Source organism: Scyliorhinus canicula, chromosome 16 (assembly GCF_902713615.1).
Source record: "Scyliorhinus canicula chromosome 16, sScyCan1.1, whole genome shotgun sequence".
NCBI classification, from domain to species: domain Eukaryota; kingdom Metazoa; phylum Chordata; class Chondrichthyes; order Carcharhiniformes; family Scyliorhinidae; genus Scyliorhinus; species Scyliorhinus canicula.
The window spans coordinates 127,464,301-127,482,008 of NC_052161.1; the positions used below are offsets into that span (position 1 = coordinate 127,464,301).

Genomic DNA, 17,708 nt, shown 5'->3' on the forward strand with positions numbered 1-17,708 from the left:
TCCCCTTCACAAAACCATGCTGGCTCTCACTAATATGTCCATTTGCTTCCAAATGGGAGTAGATCCTGTCTCGAAGAATTCTCTCCAGTAATTTCCCTACCACTGACGTAAGGCTCACCGGCTTGTAGTTCCCTGGATTATCCTTGCTACCCTTCTGAACCAAAGGAACAACATTGGCTATTTTCCAGTCCTCTGGGACATCACCTGAAGACAGTGAGGATCCAAAGATTTCTGTCAAGGTCTCAGCAATTTCCTCTCTAGCCTCCTTCAGTATTCTGGGGTAGATCCCATCCGGCCCTGGGGATTTACCTACCTTACTATTTTTCAAGATGCCTAACACCTCGTCTTTTTGGATCTCAATGTAGCCCAGGCTATCTACACACCCTTCTCCAGACTCAACATCTACCAATTCCTTCTCTTTGGTGAGATTTGTACCTCGCCCATTTCCTCTGGCTCCACACATAGATTCCCTCGCCTATCCTTCAGTGGGCCAACCCTTTCCCCTTGATTTTCTTTCCAATCAATCAGCTGAATACTACTGCTGTACGGACAGACCCATCGTCCAATGTAGCAAGTTAGGGTCACATTAATTATACAAGTCAAGTAAATTATGGGCAGGAAAGATATAAATGTTTAGATTCCCACTTTTTTGGAGCTGAGGAAAATACAGCACTGAAATCCTGCGCACAATTTAACAGCACTGCTGCCAAATGGTGCACAAATGTAGATTGCAAAATTGATTAAAGAGGTAAATATTCTTTCCCCGCTCATTCGAAGGTGCCCATTGTGCAACTGATTTCTAGTTCATCGGCTTGTGTCCCCACATACATGTCCAATGAGACAGACCACAAAACATTGGCTTCCATTCCTAACACTGCATGTCACCTCCAGAGTCCCTCGGGACCCATCCTTGGGCCCCTTCCTCTTCCTCATCAGTTTTCCCTTGGCAATGTCGTCCACTTTGACTCTTTGTCAGCCTTGTCATCCAGACTCAGAATGTTAGCTCCTTTCTCTCTCCACAGATGCTGTCACACCTGCTGAGACTGTCCTGTATTTTCTGTTTTCGTTTCGGATTCCAACCTCCGCAGTAATTTGCTTTTATCTTGGACAAACCATTGCGTGCATCATCTCAAACTGTGCACGCGCACGTTCAATTCAACTCCCTGGCTGCAGCCTTAGGCTAGGGTAGCCACCTCTGGCTGGACATATTATGGGAGACGTTGCTGGACATTCTTTCACGGGAAGGTGGTGGAAACGATGTCCTGACATTGTGATGTTTCTCTGGCAGTCTATTTTACACAGTTCAATGTAATACATTTGAGACAAGCAGCTACAATGACACAGCGTAAAGCAGCTACAGGGCTCTGCTCCACCGAGCTTCTCCATCAAGCTGCTCATCTGGTCTCCAGTCACATTGCTCCTTCCCATTGACTGTGAACACTGATTCAAGGTGACACTGAGTGAGAGGGAATCAACCAGCCTTCACTAAAATTCTGCTATTGCGTCTGAACAATTCCTTCCCCTGCCAGTTCCTCACGGATGGATGGAACTCTGCGGTGCACCACAGCCTGTCCGGTCACCACCAATTCAATCCGACATTAATAACACTAATTAATCTCTATGCAGCCAGTCTCAGCTGAGCTGAACCTTGATTCATAATCAGCACCCTTTACTCCAGTTCCGCAGCCCGAGTGGGCATCGGCTCAACTGAGTGGAGCACTCATCTTGTGGCCTGACGACCATTAGGATACTTCCATCAGTGGGCTGTGCCAATGCCAAGCCAGGTTTATCCATGGGTGGGGGAGTAGCTTTCCTGGCATAGGGAAGGTCAGCTGGTACCTGAATGCAGACTGTGATTGGCTGATAGCCATTTCCTTATGGAGGGATGGTCAGAAGATTCCCGAGCACCAGCTATGATTGGTTAGCAATCGTCCTGGTTACCTGGAGGGTCAGGTGGTACCCGATTGCGGGCTGTGATTGGCTGGCGGCTAGCCCCGACTGCCATTGCTAGGAGCTGGGATGCTTTGTTTGGCCATCAGGAGATTGAGGCTGATTGCAGGGCACTCCTGGCCATTCCGGGAGCAGTGGCGGCCTTACCTCAGGCCTTAGATTCAGCTCAGCCCTTTACACCCTGTCCCATTTTTGATTAATGGATTCATTTGATTGGATGCGATTCCCTGGTATTCTATTTCATATCAATCATCAAGTCAGTTTTAACGATTTAACAATGTTGTTAACATAGCACAAAGGTGGAGGTTCCACTGCAAACTAATAGAAATCATTCAAGCAAGGGTTAGGTGCCAAAAAATTGCTCCCTCAATCCCTCCAGACTATTCCAGGAGAATAATTTCACCTACTTTAAATGGGTTCTGCGGCATGTTGTTGTTTTTAAATAAATTTAGAGTACCCATTTATTTTTTTTCCAATTAAAGGGCAATTTAGCCAGTCCACCCACCCTACACATCTTTGGGTTGTGGGAATGAGACCCACGCAAACACGGGGAGAATGTGCAAACTCCACACGGGCCGGGATCGAACCCGGATCCTCAGCGGCGTAGGCAACAGTGCTAACCACTGGGCCAACATGTCGCCTCAGCCATGTTATTGTTACTACTTCCCAACATAAGACATAGGAGCAGAATTAGGCCACTCAAGCACGGTGGCCTAGTGGTTAGCACTGCGGCCTCACAGCACCAAGGACCCAGGTTTGATCCCGGCTCTGGGTCACTGTCCATGTGGAGTTTGCACATTCTCCCCGTGTTTGCATGGGTTTCGCCCCCACAGCCCAAAGGTGTGCAGGGTAGGCCACACTAAATTGCCCCTTAATTGAAAAAAAAATGAATTAGGTATTCTAAATTTATTTTAAAAAAGAATCAGGCCTCTCGGTCCATCAAGTCTGCTCTGCCATTCAATCATGGCTGATATTTCTCTCATCCCCATTCTCCTGCCTTTTCCCCATAACCCCTGATCCCCTTATTAATCAAGAACCTATTTATTTCTGTCTTAAAGACACTCAGTAATTTAGCCTCCACTGTCTTCTCCGGCAAAGAGTTCCACAGATTCACCACCCATTGGCTGAAGAAATCCTCCTCAACTCGGTTTTAAAAGATTGTCGCTTTAGTCTGAGATTTTGTCCTCTACTTCTAGATTTTCCTACAAGTGGAAACATCCTCTCCATGTTCACTCTATCCAGGTCTCGCAGTATCCTGTAAGTTTCAGTAAGATCCTCCCTAATCCTTCTAAACTCCAACGAATACAGACCCAGAGTCCTCAACCATTCCTCATACGACTAGCTCTTCATTCCAGGGATCATTCTTGTGAACCTCCTCTGGACCCTATCCTTCCTTGAATACAGGGCCCAAAACTGCTCACAATACCCCAAATGGGGTCTGATCAGAGCCTTAAAAAGCCTCAGAAGTACATCCCTGGTCTTGTATTCTAGCCCTCTCAACATGAATGCTAACATTGCATTTGCCTTCCTAACCGCCGACTGCACGTTAACCTTAAGAGAATCGTGAACAAGGACTCCCAAGACCCTTTGTATTTCTGATTTCCTAAGCATTTCCCCATTTAGAAAATAGTCCATGCCTCCATTTTGACTTTCAAAGTGCATAACCGCACACTTTTCCACATTGTATTCCATCTACCACTTCTTTGCCCACTCTCCTAGCCTGTCCAAATCCTTCTGCAGCCTGCCTGCTTCCTCAATACTACCTGTCCCTCGACAGATCTTTGTATCATCTGCAAACATAGCAGTTCCTTCTTCCAGATCATTAATGTATATTGTGAAAAGTTGTGGTCCCAGCACCGACCCCTGAGGCACACCACTCGTCACCGGCTGCCATCCTGAAAAAGACCCCTTTATCCCCACTCTCTGCCAGTCAGCCAATCCTCTATCCATGCCAGGATCTTACCTTTAACACCATGGGCCCTTAACTTATTTAACAGTCTCTTATGCAGCACCTTGTCAAAGGCCTTCTGGAAATCTAAATAAATCACGTCTGCTGGTTATCCGTTGTCTAACTTCCTTGTTACTTCCTCAAAGAACTCTAGCAGATTTGTCTCACACAGCCTGTGAAGACCCTAAAGTAGCTTTACTGGAGGGGCTTAGGCCAGTGGCTTGCAACCCTATCTAAAAGCTGCACATTTCCAAACTCATCCCCCACAACAAAGTACTCCTTTTTTTCCACACATCCTCATTGTTTATTTGAATGCAAATGCCAATTTAACGTAACGTTGCGCTGAAAAATGACTTGTTCTTATGCTGCATACCCTTGCCTGGTTTATCTTTATAGTGGCTGATAGAGAAAGACTGAAATCAGCACAGAAGTTGCTGGAGGGAAGAAGGGTGAAGAAACAGCTGATAGAGAGTAAAACGAGCCTCAGAGAAGAGCAAGAGAGGTCATCCCATTACTGTGGGTCAGATTCTAACTGAGACCCCAGTCTGTTTAACTGCACAACTAATATTCCACATGCACTGAAGGGAATTTCATACAAAGGGTAGTGGACAGTGTTTTTCAAACTTTTTTGCCCGGGACCCATTTTTACCAGCCGGCTATCCTTGGGACCCAGGCCGACCGAACTTCGCGACCCACCTATTCGCTTATCTTTAATGCGATAGGTGAGCCTGCTTGATCCTCACAATGTCACTTACTTTGTTATTCAATGTTACATTTCTACTAAGGACTTCAGCTGATGATTTAAGTTCTCATTGTATCCATTGAAAAACATCAAGAAGTTTGTCCTTGAACTTTAGAAATGGGTGAGAAATGGTTTAGCACAGGGCTAAATCGCTGGCTTTTAACGCAGACCAAGGCAGGCCAGCTGCACGGTTCAATTCCCGTACCGGCCTCCCCGAACAGGCGCCAGAATGTGGCAACTAGGGGCTTTTCACAGTAACTTCATTTGAAGCCTACTCGTGACAATAAGCGATTTTCATTTCATTTCATTTCAACTCACCATGCTTAGTTTTCAAATGCCTATTGAGGTTTGAGGGTTTTAATCTTTCATTTGCTAGTACATCCCTGCCTGTAGTACACATGGGCTTTGTATCCTGATTTACATTGGCACAATTAGTAAAGCCATACCTGAAGAAATCAGGTATGTTCCTGACTTTAGCTTCTTCTTAATAAGTTGTCCATTCAAGGCCCTACAGCTCACACCAGCACTACAGCTCACACCAACCCTACAGCTCACACCAACACTGCTTTGTCCTGCGGTGGACACTCCTGAGAATCTCTCTCCAGTAGAGTGAGTTTTGATCCTGGCCTGTTTGTGTCTCTGGCCCTCTCGTCCTTATTACAAAATGATCCATCTTCAGTTCTTCTCACACACTCCTTTTGCTTGCTTGCTGACAGCTGCAAAATGGGTGAATCTCTCCTTCCTGATTTCACGGCCAAAGCATGGATCCCGTGACGTCGTGTACATGCCAGGCATGTGACCTGCTCTCTGCCGTCACCTCTGGTGGAAAAAACGTTTTAAAAAGAAATTTGTCCTGGGACAACGCTGACGTCAGGAGCAGACAATACTGGGACAGCGCGCTGACGTCAGGAGGAGACGGTACTGGGACAGCGCGCTGACGTCAGGAGGTGACGGTACTGGGACAGCGCGCTGACGTCAGGAGGAGACGGTACTGGGACAGCGCGCTGACGTCAGGAGGAGACGGTACTGGGTCAGCTCACTGACGTCAGGAGGAGACGATACTGGGACAGCGCGCTGACGTCGGGAGGAGACGATACTGGGACAGCGCACTGACGTCAGGAGGAGATGGTACTGGGACAGTGCACTGACGTCAGGAGGAGACGGTACTGGGTCAGCGTGCTGACGTCAGGAGGAGACGGTACTGGGACAGCTCACTGGCGTCAGGAGGAGACGGTACTGGGACAGTGCACTGACGTCAGGAGGAGACAGTACTGGGTCAGCGTGCTGACGTCAGGAGGAGACGGTACTGGGACAGCTCACTGGCGTCAGGAGGAGACGGTACTGGGACAGCGCGCTGACGTCAGGAGGAGATGGTACTGGGACAGCTCACTGACGTTAGGAGGAGACGGTACTGGGACAGCGTGCTGACATCAGGAGGAGACGGTACTGGGACAGCGCGCTGACATCAGGAGGTGATGGTACTGGGACAGCGCGCTGACGTCAGGAGGAGACGGTACTGGGACAACGCTGACGTCAGGAGGAGACGGTACTGGGACAGCTCACTGACGTTAGGAGGAGATGGTACTGGGACAGTGCACTGACGTCAGGAGGAGACGGTACTGGGTCAGCGTGCTGACGTCAGGAGGAGATGGTACTGGGACAGCTCACTGACGTCATGAGGAGACGGTACTGGGACAGCGCACTGACGTCAGGAGGAGATGGTACTGGGTCAGCGTGCTGACGTCAGAAGGAGACGGTACTGGGACAGTGCACTGACGTCAGGAGGTGACGGTACTGGGACAGCGCACTGATGTCAGGAGGAGACGGTACTGGGACAGCGCACTGACGTCAGGAGGAGACGGTACTGGGACAGCGCACTGACGTCAGGAGGAGACGGTACTGGGACAGCGTGCTGACGTCAGGAGGAGACGATACTGGGACAGCGCGCTGACATCAGGAGGAGACGGTACTGGGACAGCGCGCTGACGTCAGGAGGAGACGGTACTGGGACAGCGCACTGACGTCAGGAGGAGATGGTACTGGGAAAGCGCGCTAACGTCAGGAGGAGACGGTACTGGGACAGCGCACTGACGTCGGGAGGAGACGGTACTGGGACAGCCCACTGACGTCAGGAGGAGATGGTACTGGGAAAGCGCGGTAACGTCAGGAGGAGACGGTACTAGGACAGCGCGCTGACGTCAGGAGGAGATGGTACTGGGACAGGGTGCTGATGTCAGGAGGAGACGGTACTGGGACAGCGCACTGACGTCAGAAGGAGACGGTACTGGGACAGCACGCTGACGTCAGGAGGAGACGGTACTGGGACAGCGCGCTGATGTCAGGAGGAGATGGTACTGGGACAACGCTGACGTCAGGAGGAGACAATACTGGGACAGCGCGCTGACGTCAGGAGGAGACGGTACTGGGACAGCGCGCTGACGTCAGGAGGAGATGGTACTGGGAAAGCGCGGTAACGTCAGGAGGAGACGGTACTGGGACAGCGCGCTGACGTCAGGAGGCGATGGTACTGGGACAGGGTGCTGACGTCAGAAGGAGACGGTACTGGGACAGCACGCTGACGTCAGGAGGAGACGGTACTGGGACAGCGCGCTGACGTCAGGAGGAGATGGTACTGGGACAGCTCACTGACGTCAGGAGGAGACGGTACTGGGACAGCGTGCTGACGTCAGGAGGAGATGGTACTGGGACAGCGCGCTGACGTCAGGAGGAGACGGTACTGGAACAGCGCGCTGACGTCAGGAGGAGATGGTACTGGGACAGGGTGCTGACATCAGAAGGAGACGGTACTGGGACAGCACGCTGACGTCAGGAGGAGACGGTACTGGGACAGCGTGCTGATGTCAGGAGGAGATGGTACTGGGACAGCACGCTGACGTCAGGAGGAGATGGTACTGGGACAGCGCACTGACATCAGGAGGAGACGGTACTGGGACAGCGTGCTGATGTCAGGAGGAGATGGTACTGGGACAGCGCGCTGACGTCAGGAGGAGACGGTACTGGGAAAGCGCACTGACGTCAGGAGGAGACTGTACTGGAATAACGCTAACGTCAGGAGGAGACAATACTGGGACAGCGCGCTGACGTCAGGAGGAGACGGTACTGGGACAGCGCACTGACGTCAGGAGGAGACGGTACTGGGACAGCGCGCTGACATCAGGAGGAGACGGTACTGGGACAGCGCACTGACGTCAGGAGGAGACGGTACTGGGACAGCGCGCTGACGTCAGGAGGAGACGGTACTGGGACAGCGCACTGACGTCAGGAGGAGACGGTACTGGGACAGCTCACTGACGTCAAGAGGAGACGATACTGGGACAACGCTGACGTCAGGATGGATGGTACTGGGACAGCACGCTGACGTCAGAAGGAGACGGTACTGGGACAGCGCGCTGACATCAGGAGGAGACAATACTGGAACAGCGCGCTGACGTGAGGAGGAGACGGTACTGGGACAGCGTGCTGACGTCAGGAGGAGACGGTACTGGGACAGCGCGCTGACGTCAGGAGGAGACAATACTGGAACAGCGCGCTGACATCAGGAGGAGACGGTACTGGGACAGCGCGCTGACGTCAGGAGGAGACGGTACTGGGACAGCGCACTGACGTCAGGAGGAGACGGTACTGGGACAGCTCACTGACGTCAGGAGGAGACGATACTGGGACAACGCTGACGTCAGGATGGATGGTACTGGGACAGCGCGCTGACGTCAGAAGGAGACGGTACTGGGACAGCGCGCTGACATCAGGAGGAGACAATACTGGAACAGCGCGCTGATGTCAGGAGGAGACGGTACTGGGACAGAGTGCTGACGTCAGGAGGAGACGGTACTGGGACAGCGCGCTGACGTCAGGAGGAGACAATACTGGAACAGCGCGCTGACATCAGGAGGAGACGGTACTGGGACAGCGCGCTGACGTCAGGAAGAGACGGTACTGGGACAACGCTGACGTCAGGTGGAGACGGTACTGGGACAGGGCACGGGGCCTGTGCACTGCCAGATCTCCCTGAGGGCGCACGCACGTGGACGCTGTTCTCTTTTTTTTAAACAGCACATGATGTCCCATGAGTTTTATTTGTGAAGGCTGATAACTTATAATACACCACTATAGTGACATGATTGCTCTATGTGGTGTTTGCACATTCTCCCGTGTCTGCGTGGGTCTCACCATCACAACCCAAAAGATGTGCAGCATTGGTGGATTGGTCATGCTAAATTGCCCCTTAATTGGACTTTTAAAAAAAGTAGTGACACGATTGCAGAGGTTTCAAACATTCACACAGATTTCACATGCTGGTCCTTAACTTCCACTTGCCCTGGCCAGAGGAGAACCACACATCATTTATTTTCTGTGATTGCTGCTGGTGCTTTCTTCTTTGATCTCAGTTTGAAGAGCAACAAATTGCTCCAACCCTGTATATGTGGCTATCACATACTCCCTCCTCCCTGTGATGGTGTAGCATTAAAGTACTTGTGGAAGCCAGTGAACTGGTGCTGACTGCCAGCATTGTTACCCGCAAAGGCGGCATGCAGCACAGTGGTTAGCACTGGGACTACGGCGCTGAGGGCCGGGGTTCGAATCCCGGCCCTGGGTCACAGTCCGTGTGGAGTTTGCACATTCTCCCCATGTCTGAGTGGATTTCACCCCCAAAACCCAAAGATGTGCAGGTTAGGTGGATTGGCCACACTAAATTGCCCCTTAATTGGAAAAAATAAATATAATTGGGTACTCTAAATTTATAAAAAAACATTGTTACCCGCCATTCTCACCACTCACACAAACATCACTCAGCTGCTCTCCGTATCCATCACAGGCCCCGAACTCCAACAATCCCACTGCCGGAAGTACTCCCGCCGCCCCCTATTGGTCAGCGGAATGAGGCGCCGGATGTGACGTTAGGAAAGCGAATCACCCATTGAATAATCTGGGTGCCAATCAAATGGAGCAGGATAAAATGCTGCGGTTGTTGGCAGTCGTGGTCGGCATTCTCAACAGCAGCTGTTGGGCACTTCTCCTGCATTCGGGAACGCCACGACCAATCGCTCCGCGACCCTCCCGACACCAGCCCTCGACTCATCCGAGGGTCACGACCCTGAGTTCACGCACTCAAAAGAACAGTGGGTGAAATGCAGCATGCATCTAAGGTGCTGAGGCATACACCACGATTGATTCCAGGTTTGTGTTGAGGTAGTTGATCCCAGATGTCGGGCAGAGGGCCATTACCATCACCCTCAGTGAGGAGAGGCTCCGAATCACTTTCAGGTTATCTTCATGGGAAAATGCTCGTGTACTAATCTCAGGTGAAGGCAAATCTAATGCACCTCCACAATCATACAGCTTAATAATACAGATAGCAGCTCTCTGCAGTCAACTACAAAGAATGGTCACTTAGGTGTGGAGCTATTTTCATGAAAGGAGTCCGAGCCTTCAGGAGAGAAACTACAGGTAAAAATAGAGAAGGTATGTTTGAAAATAATAACTTAGGGTGGAATTTTCTAAAGTAAATGACCAGGTGTCAAGTTCTTTTTTTTAAAATTTAGATTACCCAATTATTTTTTCCAATTAAGGGGCAATTTAGCGTGGCCAATCCACCTACTCTGCACATTTTTGGGTTGTGGGGGCGAAACCCACGCAGACACGGGGAGAATGTGCAAACTCCACACGGACAGTGACCCAGAGCCGGGATCGAACCTGGGACCTCAGCGCCGTGAGGCGGTTGTGCTAACCACTAGGCCACCGTGCTGCTAAGGTGTCAAGTTCTGACTGAAAACCCACGTGGATCTCCTCAGAGAAACTGAGCCAAGTCTTCTTCTCCAGATCTTCTGACACTTTGTCAAAAAAAACCAGGGGAGGGGCGGCACGTGATGCAGTGGTTAACACTTGGTCTGCGGCGCTGAGGACCCGGGTTTGAATCCCGGCCCTGGGTCACTGCTTGTGTGGAGTTTGCACATTCTCCCCGTGTCTGCGTGGGTTTCACCCCCACAGCCCAAAGATGTGCAGGATAGGTGGATTGGCCACACTAAATTTGCCCCTTAATTGGAAAAGAAAAATAATTGGCTACTCTAAATTTATATTTAAAAAAAAACAAACATGGGGACGTGTTTTGTGGCATCATTCCTGAGGGGCGGGGTCTAAAGGTGCCGGCAAGCCTGGCTCTGCAGAGATCAGAGGGCACCCTCATGTCAAAGAGAATTGAAGGCCCCCCCTCCACCAGCATCACCAACATTGGGGCTTCAATCCCCCTTCCTCCTTCTTTGGCAGCATCGAGCTTCAGTGCCCACCCTCACCAGTCCATCACCACCCCCCCCCCCCCCCCCCCCCCCCCCCCCCGACCAGGGCACTGTCCAGCTATTCCCTCACCACCAGGGCCTATACTCACCTCCGAGCCCCCGGCGTGGTCCATTTTTGGAAATCAATAGTGATTACCGCCGGTGTGATGTCATGCCGGCACGGCTGGAGGGTGGGGGGCAACCATATGACCCAGAAGCAGCGGCATTAAGCCGCCTAAGCATATTGAAATTAATTTAAATTTCCTCAAGGGCGTGAACCAGCATCACGTTCTGAGTTCTCGTTGCGCAAATCTTGTTTTTGGCCTCTGGCGAAAGTTAGCGGCCATTACGGGATTTGCACCCGGGGCGAATGGATCGGTAAAATCGCGGCCAAAATGCTAAGCTCATACAACAGAGATGGCCTCACTCCCTCCTAAAAATGACTGACTAATTCAGCCGATTCGCTTTCAGTAAAGGATTTGCATTAATAAATGAAATTAACAATTAACACTGCTAAGGGCAACCAAGAGCAGGTCTCGTGCGTCGGACCCAGTGACCCATTAGCCAGTGAAAATAGCCTCCAGATTGAAGCAAACACTTTATTTCTGTGCGGTCCAAGCCTTCTAAATAAATGAAACAAAGAGGCTGGGGCTACTAGGGAAAGTTCTACTGTTGCTGAGAGGAAGAGATTCCAGCGTTTTGTCCACCTTTACCCGCTGGGACAGTCACCACCATCACTACGGGAGAGTGTTTCCTGCTCAGTTCCTGTTATATAGTCCTTCAGTTACTCTGAGGAGTTAATTGTGTGTATGTTTGCGGTTACTTTTTTTTAATCTTACAAGAAATAAAAATCTGAACAGATGGGAAAGGATTAGGTGATTGACTCGGAGTGTCAGACAGCATGGAAGTGAGCTGTTTGCTAACACAAACAGATTTATCTCCCCTGTTCTTCTGGCGCGATCAATGGATTCCACTGCGTTTGGCATTCTAAGTTAAGTCAGTGAGTACCATGGTGATTACGATGCTCAGGAACCAGAAATGCACTGCCACTGCTACCCACAGGATATAACACACAGTCCCATTCTTCATTCCCTCAACAAAGTCAGTTGGTTTCAATTCCTCCCAAAAGTCCTCTTTGCTATGGGGAGAACATGGGAAGGACAATGAACAAACACAAAAAGACCTTTAACTGAATAAATGAAATCAGGGAGTTAAACCCACCTTACTCTGGAGAAAAGAAGGCTGAGGATTGACCTAATAGAGATCTTTGAAATTATCAAGTGGTCGGTAGACTTCGAGGGCCGGATTTTCCACACACACTCTGCAGTGTGTATCGCCGCAGCGGAGGCAGCCTGTCATTGGCCAGCAGCGGGATCTTCTGGCCCTGCCATTGTCAACGGGATTTCCTGCCGTTTACATACACACACACAGAGACACCCCACCCCCGCTGCCTGGGATCCAGAAGATCCCACCATCATAAACGTTCTGGCCAGAGAAAATGTTTTCAATTGTGGGGAGACTGAAATTAGGGATCATTATTATATTTACTGGTGACCATCTTGTATTAGTGAAGTCAAGAGAGTGGTAAGAAATTGGAACTCACTACCATATGAATTAGTTGAGGTGTGAGGCAGCACAGTGCGCAGTGGCTAGCACTGCTGCCTCACGGCGCCGCGGTCGCAGGTTCGATCCCGGCCACGGGTCACTGCCCATGTGGCGTTTGCGCATTTTCCCCGTGTTCGCGTTGGTCTCACCTCCTCAACCCAAAGATGTGCAGGGTAGATGGATTGGCCACGCTAAATTGCCCCTTCATTGGATACTCTGAATTTATTTATGTTTCTTTTTTTAAATTTTAGAGTACCCAATTCATTTTTTCCAATTAAGGGGCAATTTAGCATGGCCAATCCACCTACTCTGCACATTTTTGGGTTGTGGGGTGAAACTCACGCAAACACGGGGAGAATGTGCAAACTCCACACGGACAGTGACCCAGAGCCGGGATCGAACCTGAGACCTCGGCTCCGTGAGGCAGCAGTGCTAACCATGCTGCCCTCTGAATTTATTTTAATAAAGTAGTTGATGTGAGTGGGTGATGTATTTAATGGAAACGCATGAGGGAGAAAGACATAGAACATATGTCAACAGGATAGCCATAGAGGGTTCATTTCAAGAAACTATTCTTCGCCATGTGTTTGTCAACTTTCCATTAAATATCCATAGAATCCCTGTAGTGCAGAAGGAGGCCATTCGGCTCATCGAGTGTGCACCAACCCTCGAAAAGAACACCCTACCTATGCCCACTGCCCCGTCCTATCCCCATAATCTCACACATTGATCATGGCCAATCCACCTAACCTGCACATCTTTGGACTGTGGGAGGAAACCGGAGCACCCGGAGGAAACCCACGCAGACATGGGGAGAACATGCCAACTCCACACAGTCCCCCAAGGCCAGAATTGAACCCGGGTCCCTGACAGCGGTGCTAACCACTGTGTCATCTATCTCATGTACCTCAGCTACTCCATGGGGGAAAAAAAACAGTTAACTTTTCCGGTTCTGCTGACATCAACGGCCTGAATTTCTCGCCCATCAGGCACGCAAACTCGACGGGCCAGGAAGATGGCGAGCAATGTGCTTCTCATCGCAATCAGCCGCGGAGAGTGATTTCATGCTAGCCAATTAAGAGCTGGCCAGTGTGAAACACACACTCTGAAAGGCAGAGCGCTGCTGGTGAGGGCGGGAAGAGGGCGGGAGCCAAGCCACGTGGCGGTGTAGGCGGGTGTTTCTAACAAGCCGACAGCTGCCTCAGGAAGCTGCACAATTGTTCCAATGACATTTTCACTAAAAGAATGCAGCAAACTCTCACGCTCGGCAAAATCAAGCAACCGGCAGCATAACACATAACAGCTCAACCCTCAAACATTTTCTTGTATGTTATTTTATCCCAGACATTTTAACCCGTCCTGGATTGGGAATGGTGAAAGTCATAAATGCCGCCTGTCTTATTGGCCCATGCGCCAAGCGTAATAGCACGCGCCACATGGAATTAGGGCCAATTGCAAACTTAATAGGCTTAATTGCCCTTTCACTTCCAACCCTCGCATGTGCCCACCGACTGAAATTTTGCGCAAAGGCGGCATAACTTCGGGACGCGTGCCTGATGTCTTTTTTTGAATAAATTTAGAGTACCCAATTCATTTTTTCCAATTAAGGGGCAATTTAACGTGGCCAATCTACCTACCCTGCACATCTTTGGGTTGTGGAGGCGAAACCCACGCAAACACGGGGAGAATATGCAAACTCCACACGGACAGTGACCCAGAGCCGGGATCGAACCTGGGACCTCGGCGCCATGAGGCAGCAGGGCTAACCTACTGCGCCACCGTGCCGCCCCTGATGTCTTTTCACACGGTTTCATGCAAGTTCAGTTTGGGTGCGCACCTGCTCAAGCTCCGTAAAACTCTGGCTAATGGATCTTTCGACGGCTTGCCCCATTTGGTGGCCCTACCCCCTGCCACGGTGGGGCTTTAAAATCCCATCCCGTTGGGGGTGATGAGACAGAGTGGCTGAAGGTGAATGTGGAGCACAAACATCAGTCAAGACCACTTTGACTGAACCACCTGTTTCTGTGCTGTGAACATCATGTAAATTAAATCACTGTTCCTGTGAGCCACCTCTAGCTTGGGTTTGGAAACCGGCCTTCAAAGAGACCTGTTGGATCACCCTATCAGCAGGGCCTCAATGATATTGAAAAAAAAGAACAGCACGGCGGCGCAGTGATTAGCCCCGCTGTCGCACAGCGCCGAGGTCCCAGGTTCGATCCCGGCTCTGGGTCACTGTCTGTGTCCACTGTCTGTGGCTGCATGGGTTTCGCCCCCACAACCCAAGGGTAGGTGGATTGGTCACGCTAAATTGCCCCTTAATTGGGCACTCTAAATTTTTTTTTAAAGGATATTGTAAAAGGGTTGATTTCAAGGAACTCTGGGAATTTAAAAATCAGCTGAGGCATTGAATACCTGGTGAGCAACTGGACCCTCCAGACTGTGAAGGTCCCAGGTTCACTGTCTAGTCTGTGCTAAGTTAACTGATCCCAGCCCAGTGGGTGATGGGGAAGTACAATTAACTCTAGGGCCTCAGGACTAAGGAGCTAGAGAAGTGAACATCATCCAGGATCTTTCTCATAATCACTACCCGATCACACCTCCCCACCACCACTGGAAAGTGTGTATGTGATGCACCATCAATTGGACATGAGACGAAGATGAGATCCAAACGATAGGCTTTAATGCACAAGATATGTGCCCGGCAGCAGACGTACAGAAGAATGGCCGACTGCCGGGAAGCACGGGTTCTTATATCCCGCCTTGTAGGCGGAGCTACCTACCTCTCAGCCGATTGGCTGAGAGGCACATGACTTACCCAGGCCAATGGGCAGCGAGTCCTCTGCACCAATAGCAGCTCACTTCTAAGGTACTGTAATACCCCTAGTCATACTACCACAGTATGTATATAAGCGGTGGCATGATCATGCCTGTTCGTTATGCCTTCTCCTCCTCTCCCTCCTCTTGCCTCATGAGCCTGTCAGCATTCATCTTCTTGATTCATGAATGATGAATAGGTGAAGGGTGGAAGCACGGAAAGGGGCTAATTTAACATACCCCAGAATGAGTGGTTGCTTCCAGGAGAGGTGGTGGGAATGTTCGAGGACATGTCAACGCCTCTCTATCATCTACAAAGCTCAAGTGTGGAATACGAGAGAACACTCCCCATTTGCCAGGCTGAGTACAACAGCATGCATTGATATTGCGCTTTTAACACTGCAACACATTCTATGGTGTTACCAATAAATACATCTTTACACCGAAAGATGTATCAGGACAGATGACCAAAATCTTGATCAAGGTTTTAAAGATCTGAAAGGAGAGAGAGGCAGAGGGGTTTGGGGAATTCCAGGGAATAGGGTCATGGTGACTGAAAGAACAGTGAAGCAATTCAAATCGGGGATGGGTAAGAGATCAAAATATGAAGAGAGCAGAAATGATAAGAGAGTTGTAGGGCTGGAGGAGGTTAGGGAGGGGCAAGTCCATGAAGGAATTATTTGATTGGCACCCCCACCCCTTCCACAACTGGCCAGTCTATGTTGTCTAAAGAATGCACCGCAGTAACTTAATGAGTCTAATGCAACTGTACCTCCTACTCCTATAGTCTTTACCACCAGCAAGAATAAGAGCAGCATCATCATGGAAACACCATCTGCCACCAAACCACACACCATCTGACTTGAGCATGTACTGTCCTGAAATCCTCCTGCCTAACACCATTGTGGGAGTTCCCAGTGGCACATGGATTGCAGCAATTCGAGAAGGCCCGTCAGTAACTTCTTCTGAGCAATAAATTCTCACCACGCCAGCAATGCTCTCAGCCCAAGAACAAGAAGTAAAGAAAGCAAAAGCTCCAATTGTTGTCAGTGAAATAAAACATCTGTTCCTGTGTCACATATCATTGTTCGTTAATTTGCTGTGTCATTATGGTTCTGAGCTCAACTGTCACAGACAAATGTTCAGTGGAGGAAAGTTGGTAAGCAAAGTGAGATGATAGTTGGCGTAAAATGGCACACCGGACTATAACTCTGGGACTCTGGGTAACCTTGAGTTATATTCCTTGGCAAAGAGGTTGAGAAATGTTCTGATAATTTAAGAGGTTAAAAATTATTAACAGAATAGAAAGTGAATGGCTGTTAATTTGGAAATCCAGAATAAGAGGGACAAAATCTTACTACTTGAACTGAACCAGTCAAAAGCAAAGCCTAAGGGTTGAGACAATGTCCAATGCACTGCCTCAAAAAACACTTCATGTAGAATTAATTGACATGCTTAAAAAAGGAGAGTGATATTTATTTATTTGAAGAGCAAATTTGCCACTCCCTAACACGGCAATCTCTTCCATCCCTAAAATTCATTATGATAATAATAATAATCTTTCTTATTGTCACAAGTAGGCTTACATTGACACTGCAATGAAGTTACTGTGAAAAGCCCCTAGTTGGCACACTCCGGCGTCTGTTCGGGTACACTGAGGGAGAATTCAGAATGTCCAATTCATCTAACAAGGACGTCTTTCGGGACTTGTGGGAGGAAACCGGAGCACCCGGAGGAAACCCACACAGACACGGAGAGAACGTGCAGACTCCGCACAGACAGTGACCCAAACCGGGAATCGAACCTGGGACCCTGGAGCTGTGAAGCAACAGTGCTAATCATTGTGTTACCATACCGCCCACAGCTGGTCAATCCTCAATTTCAGAACCTCATGAATTCCCTTCGTTCTCTTGGTCCACCCTGACCAAAATGTGTTTGGGGTTCCTGTCTGATATCCTATCAAATGTTGGAGGTCTGGTTCGAGATCGTAATACAGTGCACACTCGATGGGCTGAATGGCTCCTTCTGCACTGTAATGATTCCATAATTCTGTGCTATGAAAGTAAGTTGTTTTTAAATAAATTTAGAGTACCCAATTCAATTTTTTACAATTAAAGGGCAATTTAGTGTGGCCAATCCACCTACCCTGCCTGCACATCTGTGGGTTGTGGGGGTGAAACCCACGCAGACACGGGGAGAATGTGCAAACTCCACACGGACAGTGACCCAGAGCTGGGATCGAACCTGGGACCTCGGCGCCGTGAGGCAGCAGTGCTAACCACTGTGCCACCGTGCTGCCCCAACAGGTTGTTGTTGTAAGCATTTTCAGTGATTTGGAAATTGGGTGGGGAGTAAGGTT

The 17,708-nt window shown here is 49.7% G+C and overlaps 1 protein-coding gene across 1 annotated transcript in view; it reads left to right on the forward strand.

The window, feature by feature from the left end:
• LOC119979455 (MORN repeat-containing protein 1-like) overlaps positions 1-17,708 on the forward strand; it is a 261,776-nt gene that overhangs the window by 182,596 nt on the left and 61,472 nt on the right. The window lies entirely within an intron of this gene.